Genomic DNA, 12,560 nt, shown 5'->3' with positions numbered 1-12,560 from the left:
TTTTTGGGCTTGTTTTTCTTGTGCCAGCCCTTGCGGTTGTGTTCCTTGGTGTGGGGCACAATCCCTTCATTCCTGGAGGGAGTGTTGCATATTTGTGAGATCCCTCTCACTTGTGGGGTCACTGTGGCTGGGGTGGGTCCTGGCAAGGCTGTATCTCTAACCCTCTTACCTTTTTTCATGCTTCTCTTTGTCTTTTGTTGTGCAGGTTCTGCTTATTTAGTTCTCAGGTCCTTTTCATAGGAAAATTCTTTCATATGTGGCTGTAAGTTTGTTGTGTCTACAGGACGAGGTGAATTCTGGTTCTTCCTACGTTGCCATCCTGAACCCTGTCTTGAAGGGAAAATTCCGAAACTAATCTTAGCTTGACACTTCTTTGTTTAAAATCAGGGTTTCCTGTTTAAATTTCCTCTTAACCTTCAGGATGAAGTCCAGTTTTGATCTCCTTGGTAAACAAGACTCATCCCTTGTCACTTTCTTGCATACACCTAAGTGTCAGCCATATCAAAGGACATGTACCAACGTCTTTCTTGTTTTAGTGCTATTGTACATCCTCTTTAATTTAAACATTCTATCCCTCTCTTTCACTTGGGTAACTCTCACTCATCACTTAAGGTTGAAATCAAGTGACTTTAGGTAACCTTCTGTTAGCCATTCAGTTTGTTTGAGGAGTACCCCCTTAGCATTCCCCTCCTCCTCCTCCTCCTCCTCCTCCTCCTTCTTCTCCTCCCCCTCCTCTTCCCTCTCCCCCTCCCCCTCCTCCTCCTCCTCCTTCTTCTTCTCCTTCTTTAATAAATGGTTTTCACCCTTTTTTAAAGGGTGTTTATTTTTTTTTATAATTTTTTTAATGTTTATTCATTTTTGAGAGAGACAGAGACAGAGCTTGAGAGGGGGAGGGGCAGAGAGAGAGGGAGACACAGAATCCGAAGCAGGCTCCAGGCTCTGAGCTGTCAACACAGAGCCTGCCGCAGGGCTCGAACCCACAGACCGTGAGATCGTGACCTGAGCTGAAGTCGGACGCCCAACCGACTGAGCCACCCAGGTGCCCCTAAAGGGTGTTTATTTTGAAAATGTTTGGAAATGGTTATTTTTGAGAGAGAGCGAGTGAGTTGGGGAGGGGTGGAGAGAGAGGGAGAGAGAGGATCCGAAGCAGGCTCTGCACTGTCAGCAGAGAGCCTGATGTGGGCTTGAGCCCACAAACTGTGAGATCATGACCTGAGCCAAAGTCAGATGCTTAACCTGAGCCATCCAGGCGCCTCTGCATTCCACATTTGTTATACTTATGTCAATTATGGGACTTTCTATAATGTTGTGTGTTCCTCCTGTTGTTTGTGAGCTTCTAGATGTCATCCTGTATACTCAGTGTTAGGATTGTATATGGGATACAGCAGATACTCAATGTATACATGCAGGAGTCTGGTGAATGCATGGAAGCAGAAATATCCCCAAGCATGAGGAAAAGACCTTCCTAGCTAGAGAGCTGTGTGTGTTTTGAGTGTTTTTGGAGAATAGCTCTACCTCTTATTATCCCAATTCACAGAGACTTTACTGATTATTTTATTTTTTTCTTTCTCTAACCATTGGCTCTCAGTTTCTGGTTCTACTTAATTTACTAAGTGGATCCCTTACTCAGGCAGTTGCAGTTGAAATTCGTAAAGCATTTAGAAATGACCCATGTTTTATACATAACATGCTCAAGCATTTTAATGTGTTCACATGTTATCTTTATTGCAGAAAATATTTTCACATTATCATATAAATCACTACCACTTACATTGTAATTTCATCATCCTTTAAATCAATATCTAGAGCCGTATAACATTTTAATATCTTTTTTCATATTTTTCAATGCTGGAATATTATAAAGAATGAAACTTGTACTTTCACTTATAAGATCCAGAAAACAGTCTCTAGAAATTGGTGTTGGAATTTTATACATAGAAATCCTCACTTTCCTAGTCATACAAATGTTTCTCTTCTACTTTCTTTATATTTTATTGGAATGTCACTTTTGTTGTATACTCACATGCTGTTTGTTTTGATTCAGAAAAAAAGTGTTTTCTCTCAAAGTAAAAACAAATGTTATTATAAGCTAAATTTAGATTTGTTTGGTTTTTCTAATCTGCTTTTCCCAAAATTGTTGGTCAAGCACAAATTCATACAAAATACTCTAGAGAGTTCAAATTAAAATTTTGTTTCTATTCTGTCAAAGACCATGATCTGTTTTTTGAGAATCTTCTGTTGTTTTGCTTAACTCTGCTAGTACATTTTATATTTTGCTTAAATTAGTTGTTTTGCTTAACTCTGCTAGTACATTTCATATTTTGCCTAAATTAAATTGTTAAAAAATTTTTTTTAAATGTTTATTTATTTTGAGAGAGAGAGAGCGAGAGAGAGAGAGAGACAGAGCACGAGAGGGGAGGGGCAGAGAGAGAGACACAGAGTCCGAAGCAGGCTCTAGGCTCCACGCTGTCAGTACAGAGCCCAACATGGGGCTCGGACTCATGAACCATGAGATCATGACCTGAGCCAAAGTCAGATACTCAACTGACTGAGCCACCCAGGTGCCCTAAATTTTTTCAACATTAGATGTTACTACCATTAGCCTGGTTATGAGGTTAAATTTACATGTGTTTCAGCAAGAGATTTCCATTTTGGTCATATCAAGAAAATATCATGTATAATCTCTGAAATACTTGCAAGAGTATTACTGACAAAAACACAATTGTGGTTATATCTTCCTAGAAAAAAATTCGTATTATTCATGTGCTGTACATGGTCAATAGAATGCTGGAGTTTTCGCCCAAATCCTGGCTTATATGAATTTTATCAACCATCTTAACATAGCTATCCTAGGTTTGCCCTGACACTATTTTAAAACAATGGCTAAAATGGAAGTCCACTTATTTTCTTCACCTAAGTTGCAATTTGTACCTTTTTGTACATAAGTTTTTAATTTTAATTCCAGTATAGTTAACATGTGGTGTTATATTAGTTTCAGGTGTACAATATAGTGCTTTAACAGTTCTCTACATTACTTAGTGCTCATCATGATAAATGTACTCTTTAATCCCCATTAACTATTTCACCCATCCCCCACCCACCTGCCCTCTGGTAACTATCAGTTTGTTCTCGATAGTTAAGAGTCTGTTTCTTGGTTTGCCTATCTCTCTCCTTTTTATCCCCCTTTGCTTGCTTTGTTTCTTAAATTCTTCATATGAGTGAAATCATATTTGTCTTTCTCTGACTTATTTTTTTTAACTTTTTTTTAATGTTTATTTTTGAGAGAGAGAGCGAGTGAGCACAAGCGGGGAGGGGCAGAGAGAGAGAGGGAGACACAGAATCTGAAGCAGGCTCCAAGGTCCAAGCTGTCAGCACAGAGCCTGATGCAGGGCTTGAACTCACAAACTGTGAGATCATGACCTAAGCCAATGTTGGACACTTAACTGACTGAGCCACCCAGGTGCCCCTTTCTCTGACTTATTTTGCTTAGCATTATACTCTCCTTTTTTTTTGACTGAATAATATTCCATAGTGTGTGTGTATGTGTGTATATGTATACTATATATATATATATACTATATATATATATATATATAGTGTGTATATATATATATAGTATATATATATATTGTGTATATATATATATAGTGTATATATATATATATATTGTGTGTATATATATATATAGTGTATATATATATTGTGTATATATATATATATATATAGTGTATATATATATATATATATATCAATTCTTTATTACATCTTCTTTATCAATTCATTTATTGAAGGACACTTGGGCTGTTTCCAAAATTTGGCTATTGTAAATAATGCTTCAATAAATATTGGGGTGCATGTATCCCTTTGAATTAGTGTTTTTTTTTATTTTTTGGGTAAATACCTAGTAGCGTGATTATTGGGTAAATGTGTTAGTTCTATTTTTAACTTTTTGAGGAACTTCCATACTGTTTTCCACAGTGGCTGTGCAGTTTGCATTTTTCCTAACAGTGCAAGCGAGTTGCTTTTTCTCCACATCCTCACCAACACTTGTTGTTTCTTGTGTTTTTAATTTTAGCCATTCTGACAGGTGTAAAGTGACATCTCGTAGTTTTGATTTGTATTTCCCTGATGATAAGTGATGTTGAGCATCTTCATGTTTCTGTTGGCCATCTGGATGTCTTTTTTGGAGATGTTCATGTCTGTTTTGTCTTCTGCCCATCTTTTAATTGGATTATTATTATTTTTTTGGGGGTGTTGTGTTGTATAAGTTCTTTATATATTTTGGATATTTACCTTTTGTCAGGTATGTCATTTGCAAATATCTTCTTCCATTCCACAGGTTTCCTTTTAGTTTTCTTGATTGTGTCCTTCTCTGTGCAGAAGCTTTTTATTTTGATGTAGTCCCAGTAGTTTATTTTTGCTTTTATTTCCCTTGCCTCAGGAGACATATCTGGAAAGAAGTTGCTATGGCTGATGCTAAAGAAGTAATTGCCTGTGTTCTTTTCTAGTATTTTGATGGTTTCAGGTCTCATCTGAAAGGTGAGGTCTTTAATCCATTTAGGTCTTTGATCCATTTAGAGTTTGTTTTTGTGTTTGGTATAAGAAAGTGGTCCAATTTCGTTCATTTGCATTAGCTGTCCAGTTTTCCCAACACCATTTGTTTAAGACACTGTTTTTTTTTTCCCATTGGATATGCTTTCCTGTTTTGTTGAAGATTAATTGACCATGTAACTGTGGGTTTATTTCTAGCTTTTCTATTCTGTTCTATTGTTCTAGGTGTCTATTTTTGTGTCAGTACCATACTGTTTTGATTACTGCAGCTTTGTAATATAATTTTAAGTCTGGAATTGTGATGGCTCCAGCTTTGCTTTTCTTTTTCAAAATTGCTTTTGCAATTTGGGGTCTTTTGTGGTTCCATATAAATTTTAGGATTGTTTGTTCTAGTTCTGTGAAAAATGATGTTGGTATTTTGATAGGAATTGCTTTGAATATGTATATTGCTTTGGGTAGTATAGACATTTTAACATTATTTGTTCTTCTCATGAGCATGGCATGTCTTTCCATTTCTTTGTGTCATATTCAATTTCTTTCATCAGTGTTTTATAGTTTTCAGAGTACAGGTCTTTTGCCTCGTTAGTTAAGTTTATCCCTAGGTGTTTTACTATTTTTGGTGCAATTGTATGGGATTGTTTTCTTAATTTCTCTTTCTACTGCTTCATTAATAGTGTGTAGAAATGCAACAAATTTCTTTACGTTGATTATGTATCCTGTAATTTTACTGAATCTACATATGAGTTCTAGTAGTTTTTTTGTGGATTCTTGGGGTTTTCTATATATAGTATAATGTCATGTGCAAAGAGTGAAAAGTTTACTTGTTCCTTATAATTTGGATTATTTTTATTTCTTTCTGTCGTCTGATTGCTGTGGCTAGGAGTTCCAGTACTTTGTTGAATAAAGGTGGTGAGAGTAGACATCCTTGTCTTGTTCCTGACCTTAGGGGAAAATCTTTTAGTTTTTTTCACTATTGAGTAGGATGTTGGCTGTGGGTTTTTCATAACAGGCCTTTATTATGTTGTGGTATGTTCCCTCTGAACCTACTTTGCTGAAAGTTTTCTCATAAACGGATGTTGTACTTCATCAAATGCTTTTTTGGCATCTATTGAAATGATCAAATGGTTTCTATTCTTTCTCTTGCTGATGTGATATATATTATGTTGGTTGATTTGCAAATATTGAACCACCCTTGCATCCCAGGAATAAATTGTGGACGATTTTTTCTTAAGTGTATTGTTGGATTTGGTTTGCTAGTATTTTCTTGACGAATTTTGCATCTATATTCATCAGAGATGTTGGCCTGTAGTTCTCTTTATTTGTGGTGTCTTTACCTGGTTTTGGTATCAGAGTAATGTTGGCCTTATGGAATGAATTTGGAATTTGGGAGTATTCTCTCCTCTTCTTTTTTTGGGAATAATTTAAGAAGAATAGGTGTTATCTCTTCTTTAAATGTTTTGTAGAAGCATCTCTGAAGCCATCTGGTCCTGGAATTTTGTTTTTTTGGAATGATTTTTTTTTGGGGGGGTGATCATTTTGATTAGTGATTGAATTTCTTTGCTGGTAATTGGTCTGTTCAAATTTTCTATTTCTTCCTCATTCAGTTATGGTGGGTTATATGTTTCTAGGAATTATCCAGTTCTCTGAGTTGTTCAATTTGTTGACCTATAATTTTTCATAGTATTCTCTTATGCTTGTTTATATTTCTGTGGTGCTGGTTGTTATTTCTCCTTTTTTATTTGTGATTTTGTTCATTTGAGTCTCCTCTCTCTCTTTCTCTCATTCCTCCTCCCCTTCCTTTCTTCTTCTTCTTCTTCTTCTTCTTCTTCTTCTTCTTCTTCAATGAGTCTAGCTAGAGTTTTATCAATTTTGTTGATCTGTCAAAGAACCAGCTCTTGGTTTCATTGATCTGTTCTATTGTTTTTCTAGTTTCTGTATCATCTATTTCTGTTCTAATCTTTATTGTTTTCTTCTTTCTGCTGGTTTTGGGTTTAGTTTGTTCTTCTTTTTCTAGCTCCTTTAGGTGTAAGATTAGGTTGTTTATTTGGGATTTTTTTTTGCTTCTTCAGGTAGACTTATATTGCTATAAACTTCAAGTACCACTTTTGCTGCCTTCCCAAGATTTTGGACCATTGTATTTTCATTTTATTTGTTTCCATGTAAATTTTGATTTCTTCTCATATTTTTGGTTGACCCAATCATTGTTTAGTAGCATGTTATTTAACCTTCATGTATTTGTGCTCTTTCTGGATTTTTTTCTTGTGATTAATTTCTAGTCTTATAGCATTGTGGTCAGAAAAGATGCATGGCATGACTTCAATCCTTTTGAATTTGTTGATATTCCTTTTGTGGCCTAATATACGATTTATTCTGGAGAATGTTTTCTGTGTACTAGAAAAGAATGTGTAATCTGCTGTTTTAGGATGGAGTGTTCTGAATATATCTGTTAAATCCATCTGGTCTAGTCTGTCATTCAAAGCCACTGTTGTTGCTTGTCTGGATGACCTGTCCATCATTTATTATTTTTTTGAGAGACAGAGACAGAGCACGAACAGGGGCAGGGCAGAGAGAGAGAGAGGGAGACACAGAATCCGAAGCAGGCTCTGGGCTCTCAGCCCAGAGCCCAATGTGGGGCTCGAACTCACGAGCCTTTGAGCTATGAGATCATGGCCTGAGCAGAAGCTGGCCACTTAACCAACTGAGCCACCCAGGAGCCCCTGACCTATTATTATAAGTGGGGTGTTAAAGTCCCCTACTATGATTGTATTGCTATCGATTAGTTCTTTTATATTTGTTATTAACTATTTTGGTTAAATATTTGGGTGCTTAAATATTTATAATTGTTATATCTTCTTGTTGGATTATCCCCTTTATTATTACATAGTGTCCTTCTTTGTCTCTTGTTACAGTCTTTGTTTTAAAGTCTGTTTTGTCTAATATATGCATTGCTGCTCTGGCTTTCTTTTGACATCCATCTGCATGATAAATGTTTCTCCATCCCTTCACTTTCCATCTGCAAGTATCTTTAGGGCTGAAATGAGTGTGTTGTAGGCAGTGTAAAGATGGGTCTTGTTTTTTAACCCACTCTGTCATCCTATGTCATTGATTGGAGCATTTAGTCCATTTACATATAAAGTAATTATTTCCTCCTTTTCTCTGCCATTGTGGTGTGTGTGGTTGACTGTTCCTTGCTATGTCTTCTCACAAGACTTTCAAGATCGAGTGATTCGTGGTCAAGAAACAAAAGCAGATCATCCCATTCCTTGGTGAGTTTGGATGAAAGCTGGTAATAAAATCTGGTTCAACTCCAAGAAGAAGCATTGGAAAAGAACCAACCTGGGTTCATAAGGGATAACACATGAAATGTCACACATATTTATGTTGCATGAAGGTTATGTGCTCATATCCTATCACTAAGTAAACATCACTACTACCTGAACAATACACATGTTTTATTGGGGAAATGATTTTTCTCTGTTACTATGCTTCCGTACCAGTAGGTTGGTTCAGGATTAAATATGTGAGGCCTTTTGTTTGAAAAAAAAAAGGGAAGTAATTATTGATATGTATTTATTGCCATTTTGGTACTTGTTTTATAGTTTTTCTTTGATCCTTTCTTCTCTTGCTCTCTTTTATGCTTTTCTAGCTTTTTTAGTGATATTCTTCGATTCCTTTCTCTTCATTCTTTGAATATCTATTATTGGTTTTTGATTTGTGGTTGCCATTAGGTTTGCATATAACATCTTCCACATACAGCAGTCTATGTGAAGTTGATGATCGCTTAAGTTTGAACCCATTCTTTACTTCTCTCACCCACGTTTTAGGTATATGGTGTCATATTTTACATCCTTTTATTTTGTGAATACCTTGACAGATTTTTGCAGATATACTTATTTATACTGATTTTGTGTTTCCTACTTTTCATATTCCCATTATGGTTGTTCTGTTCAACTCGGAGAGTCCCCTTTAATATTTCTTGTAGAGCTAGTTTAGTGCTCATGAACTCCTTTAGTTTTTGTTATCTGTAAAATTATTCTAGTTTTATTTATCTATTTTTAAATTATTTTTTAAAATTTACATCCAAGTTAGTTAGCATATAGTGCAATATTGCTTCTAGGAGTAGAATCCAGTGATTTGTCACCTACATATAACACCCAGTGCTCATCCCAACAAGTGCCCTTCTTAATGCCCTTTTCCATTTAGCGCATCCCTCCACCCAAAACCCCTCCAGCAACTCTCAGTTTGTTCTCTGTATTTAGGAGTCCCTTTGTTTTGTCCTCCTCCCTGATGAGTGATGTTGAGCATTTTTTCATGTGTCTGTTAGCCATGTGGATGTCTTCTTTGGAAAAGTGTCTATTCATGTCTTTTGCCCATTTCTTCATTGGATTATTTGGTTTTTTTTGGGTGTTGAGTTTGATAAGTTCCTTATAGATTTTGGATACCAACCCTTTATCTGATATGTCATTTGCAAATATCTTCTCCCATTCCATTGGTTGCCTTTTATTTTTGCTGATTGTTTTCTTCTCTGTGCAAAAGCTTTTTATATTGATGAGGTCCAATAGTTCATTTTTGCTTTTGTTTCCCTTGCCTCTGGAGACATGTTGAGTAAGAAGTTGCTGTGGCTGAGGTCAAAGAGGTTTATGTGTGCTTTCTCCTCTAGGATTTTGATAGTTTTCTGACTTATGTTTAGGTCTTTCATCCATTTTGAGTTTATTTTTGTGTGTGGTGTAAGAAAGTGGTCCAGGTTCATTCTTCTGCATCTCGCTGTCCAGTTTTCACAACACCATTTGCTGAAGAGACTGTCTTTATTCCACTGGATATTCTTTCCTGCTTTATCAAAGATTAGTTGGCCATAAATTTGTAGGTCCCTTTCTGGGTTCTCTATTCTGTTCCATTGATGTATGTTTCTGTTTTTGTGCCAGTACCATACTGTCTTGATGATTACAGCTTTGTAGTATAGCTTGAAGTCCGGGATTGTGATGCCTCCAGCTTTGGTTTTCTTTTTCAGGATTTCTTTGACTATTCAGGGTCTTTTCTGGTTCCATACAAATTCTAGGATTGTTTGCTCTAGCTCTGTGAAGAATGCTGGTATTATTTTGATAGGGATTGCATTGAATATGTAGATTGCTTTGGATAGTATCGACATTTTAACAATATTTGTTCTTCCTATCCAGGAGCATGGAATCTTTTTCAATTTTGTGGTGTCTTCCTCAATTTCTTTCATAAGGTTTCTATAATTTTCAGTGTATAGATTTTTAACCTCTTTGATTAGGTATATTTCTAGATATTTTATGGTTTCTGGTGCAATTGAAAATGGGATTGATTCCTTGATTTCTCTTTCTGGTGCTTCATTATTGGTGTATAGAAATACAATTGATTTTTCTGTGCATTAATTTCATATCCTGAGACTTTGCTGAATTCATGTATCACTTCTAGCAGTTTTTTGGTGGAATCTTTAGGGTTTTACAGATAGAGCATCATGTTGTCTGCAAAGAGTGGACATTTGCCTTCTTCCTTCCCGATTTGGATGCCTTTTATTTCTTTGTGTTGTTTGAATCCTGAGGCTAAGACTTCCAGCATTATGATGAATAACAGTGGTGAGAGTGGGCATCCTTGTTGTGTTCCTTGACCTTAGGGAGAAAGGTCTCAGTTTTTCTCCGTCATAGTAGTGGTGGGTCCTTCGTATATGACTTTTGTGATCTTGAGGTATGACCCTCTATCCCTACTTTCTTGAGGGTTTTTATCAAGAAAGGATGCTGTATTTTGTCAAATGCTTTTTTGGCACCTATTGAGAGGATCATATGGTTATTATTCTTTCTTTTGTTAATGGGATGTCCCACATTGATTGATTTGCAGCTATTGAACAAGCCCTGCATCCCAGGTATAAATTCCACTTGGTTGTGGTAAATAATTCTTTTAATGTATTGTTGGATCTGTTTGGCTAGTATCTCGTTGAGAATTTTTGCATCCATGTTCATCAGGGAAATTGGTCTGTAGTTCTCCTTTTCATTGGGGTCTTTGTCTAGTTTTGGAATTAGGGTAATGCTAGCCTCATAGAATGATTTTGGAAATTTTCCTTCCATTCCAATTTTTTGGAACAACTTCAAAAGAATAGGTGTTAACTCTTCTTTAAATGTTTGGTAGAACTCTGCTGGCAAGCCATCCAGCCCTGGAGTCTTATATTTTGGGAACTTTTTAATCACTAATTTAATTTCTTTACTGGTTATGGGTCTGTTCAGATTTTCTATTTCTTCCTGTTTCAGTTTTGATTATTAATTTCTAGGACTCAGTCCATTTCTTCCAGTTTGCCCAACTTATTGGCATATAATTGTTCATACTATTCTTTTATTATTGTTTGTATTTCTGCAGTGTTGACTGTGATCTCTCCTCGCTCATTCTTGGTTTTATTTATTTGGGTCCTTTCCTTCTTTTTGATCAATCTGGCCAGGGGCTTATCAATTTGATTAATTCTTCCTAAGAACCAGCTCCTGGTTCATTGATCTGTTCTACTTTTCTTTTTTTTTTTTTTTTTTTTTTTGGTTTTGATAGTATTGATTTCTGCTCTGATCTTTATTATATCCTGTCTTCTGCTGGTTTTGGGTTTTATTTGCTGTTCTTTCTGCAGCTCTTTAAAGTGTAAGGTTAGGTTGTGTATCTGAGACCTTTCTTCCTTCTTTAGGAAGGCCTAGATTGCTATATACTTCTCTCTTATGACTGCCTTTGCTACACCCCATAGGTTTTGGGCTGTGGTGTTATCATTTTCATTGGCTTCCATGTCCTTTTTAATTTCCTCTTTAACTTCTTGGCTAACCCATTGATTCTTTAGTAGGATGTTCTTTAATCTCCAAGTGTTCATGGTGTTTCCAAATTTTTCCTTGTGGTTGATTTTGAGTTTCATAGTGCTGTGGTCTGAAAATATGCATGGGATGATCTCAATCTTTTTGTATTTGTTAAGTGCTGATTTGTGTCCTAGTAGGTGATCTATTCTGAGAATGTTCCATGTGCACTTGAGAACAATGTGTATTTTGCTGCTTTAGGATGCAAAGTTTTGAATATATCTAAGTCCATCCGGTCCAGTGTGTCATTCAAAGCCATTGTTTCCTTGTTGATTTTCTGCTTATATGATCTGTCCATGGCTGTTAGTGGGGTCTTGAAGTCCCCTACTATTATGGTATTGTTATCAATGAGTTTCTTTATGTTTGTGATTAGTTGATTTATATATTTGGGTTCTCTCACATTGGAGACATAAATGTTTACAATTGCTAGATGTTCTTGGTGGATAAACCCCTTAATTATGATATAATTCTCTTCTTCTTTATCTCTTGTTACAGTCTTTAGTTTAAAATCTAGATTGTCTGATATAAGTATGGCTACTCCATCTTTATTTTGGTGATCATTAGCATGATAGATTGTTCTCCATCACCTTACTTTCAATCTTGAAGGTATCTTTAGGTCTACCTTGGGTCTCTTGTAAACAGCATATATATGGATTTTGTTTTCTCATCCATTCTGATACCCTTTGTCTTTTGATTGGAGCGTTTAGTCCATTAACATTTAGAATGAGTACTGAAAGATATGTATTTATTGCCATTGTGTTGCCTGTAGAGTTGTAGTTTCTGGTGGTGTTCTCTGGTTCTTTCTAGTCTTTGTTGCTTTTCATCTTTTTTGTTTTGTCTTGTCTTTTCTCCCCTCAGAGAGTACCCCTTAAAATCCTTGCAGGGCTGGTTTAGTGGTCACAAACTCCTTTAGTTTTTGTTTGTCTGGGAAACTTTTTATCTCTCCTTCTATTTTCAATGACAGCCTTGCTGGATAAAGAATTCTTGGCTGCATATTTTTCTGATTCAGCACATTGAATATATCCTGCCATTCCTTTCTGGCCTGCCAAGTTTCTATGGATAGATCTGCTGTGAACCTAATCTGTCTTTCCTTATATGTTCAGAACTTTTTTTCTCCTTTCTGCTTTCATAATTCTTTTCTTGTCTGTGTATTTTGTGAATTTGACTATGATA

This window comes from Panthera pardus, unplaced genomic scaffold (genome assembly GCF_024362965.1).
Source record: "Panthera pardus isolate Hobbes unplaced genomic scaffold, ASM2436296v1 HiC_scaffold_10, whole genome shotgun sequence".
Classification (NCBI taxonomy): domain Eukaryota; kingdom Metazoa; phylum Chordata; class Mammalia; order Carnivora; family Felidae; genus Panthera; species Panthera pardus.
This window is presented reverse-complemented; position numbering follows the sequence as displayed.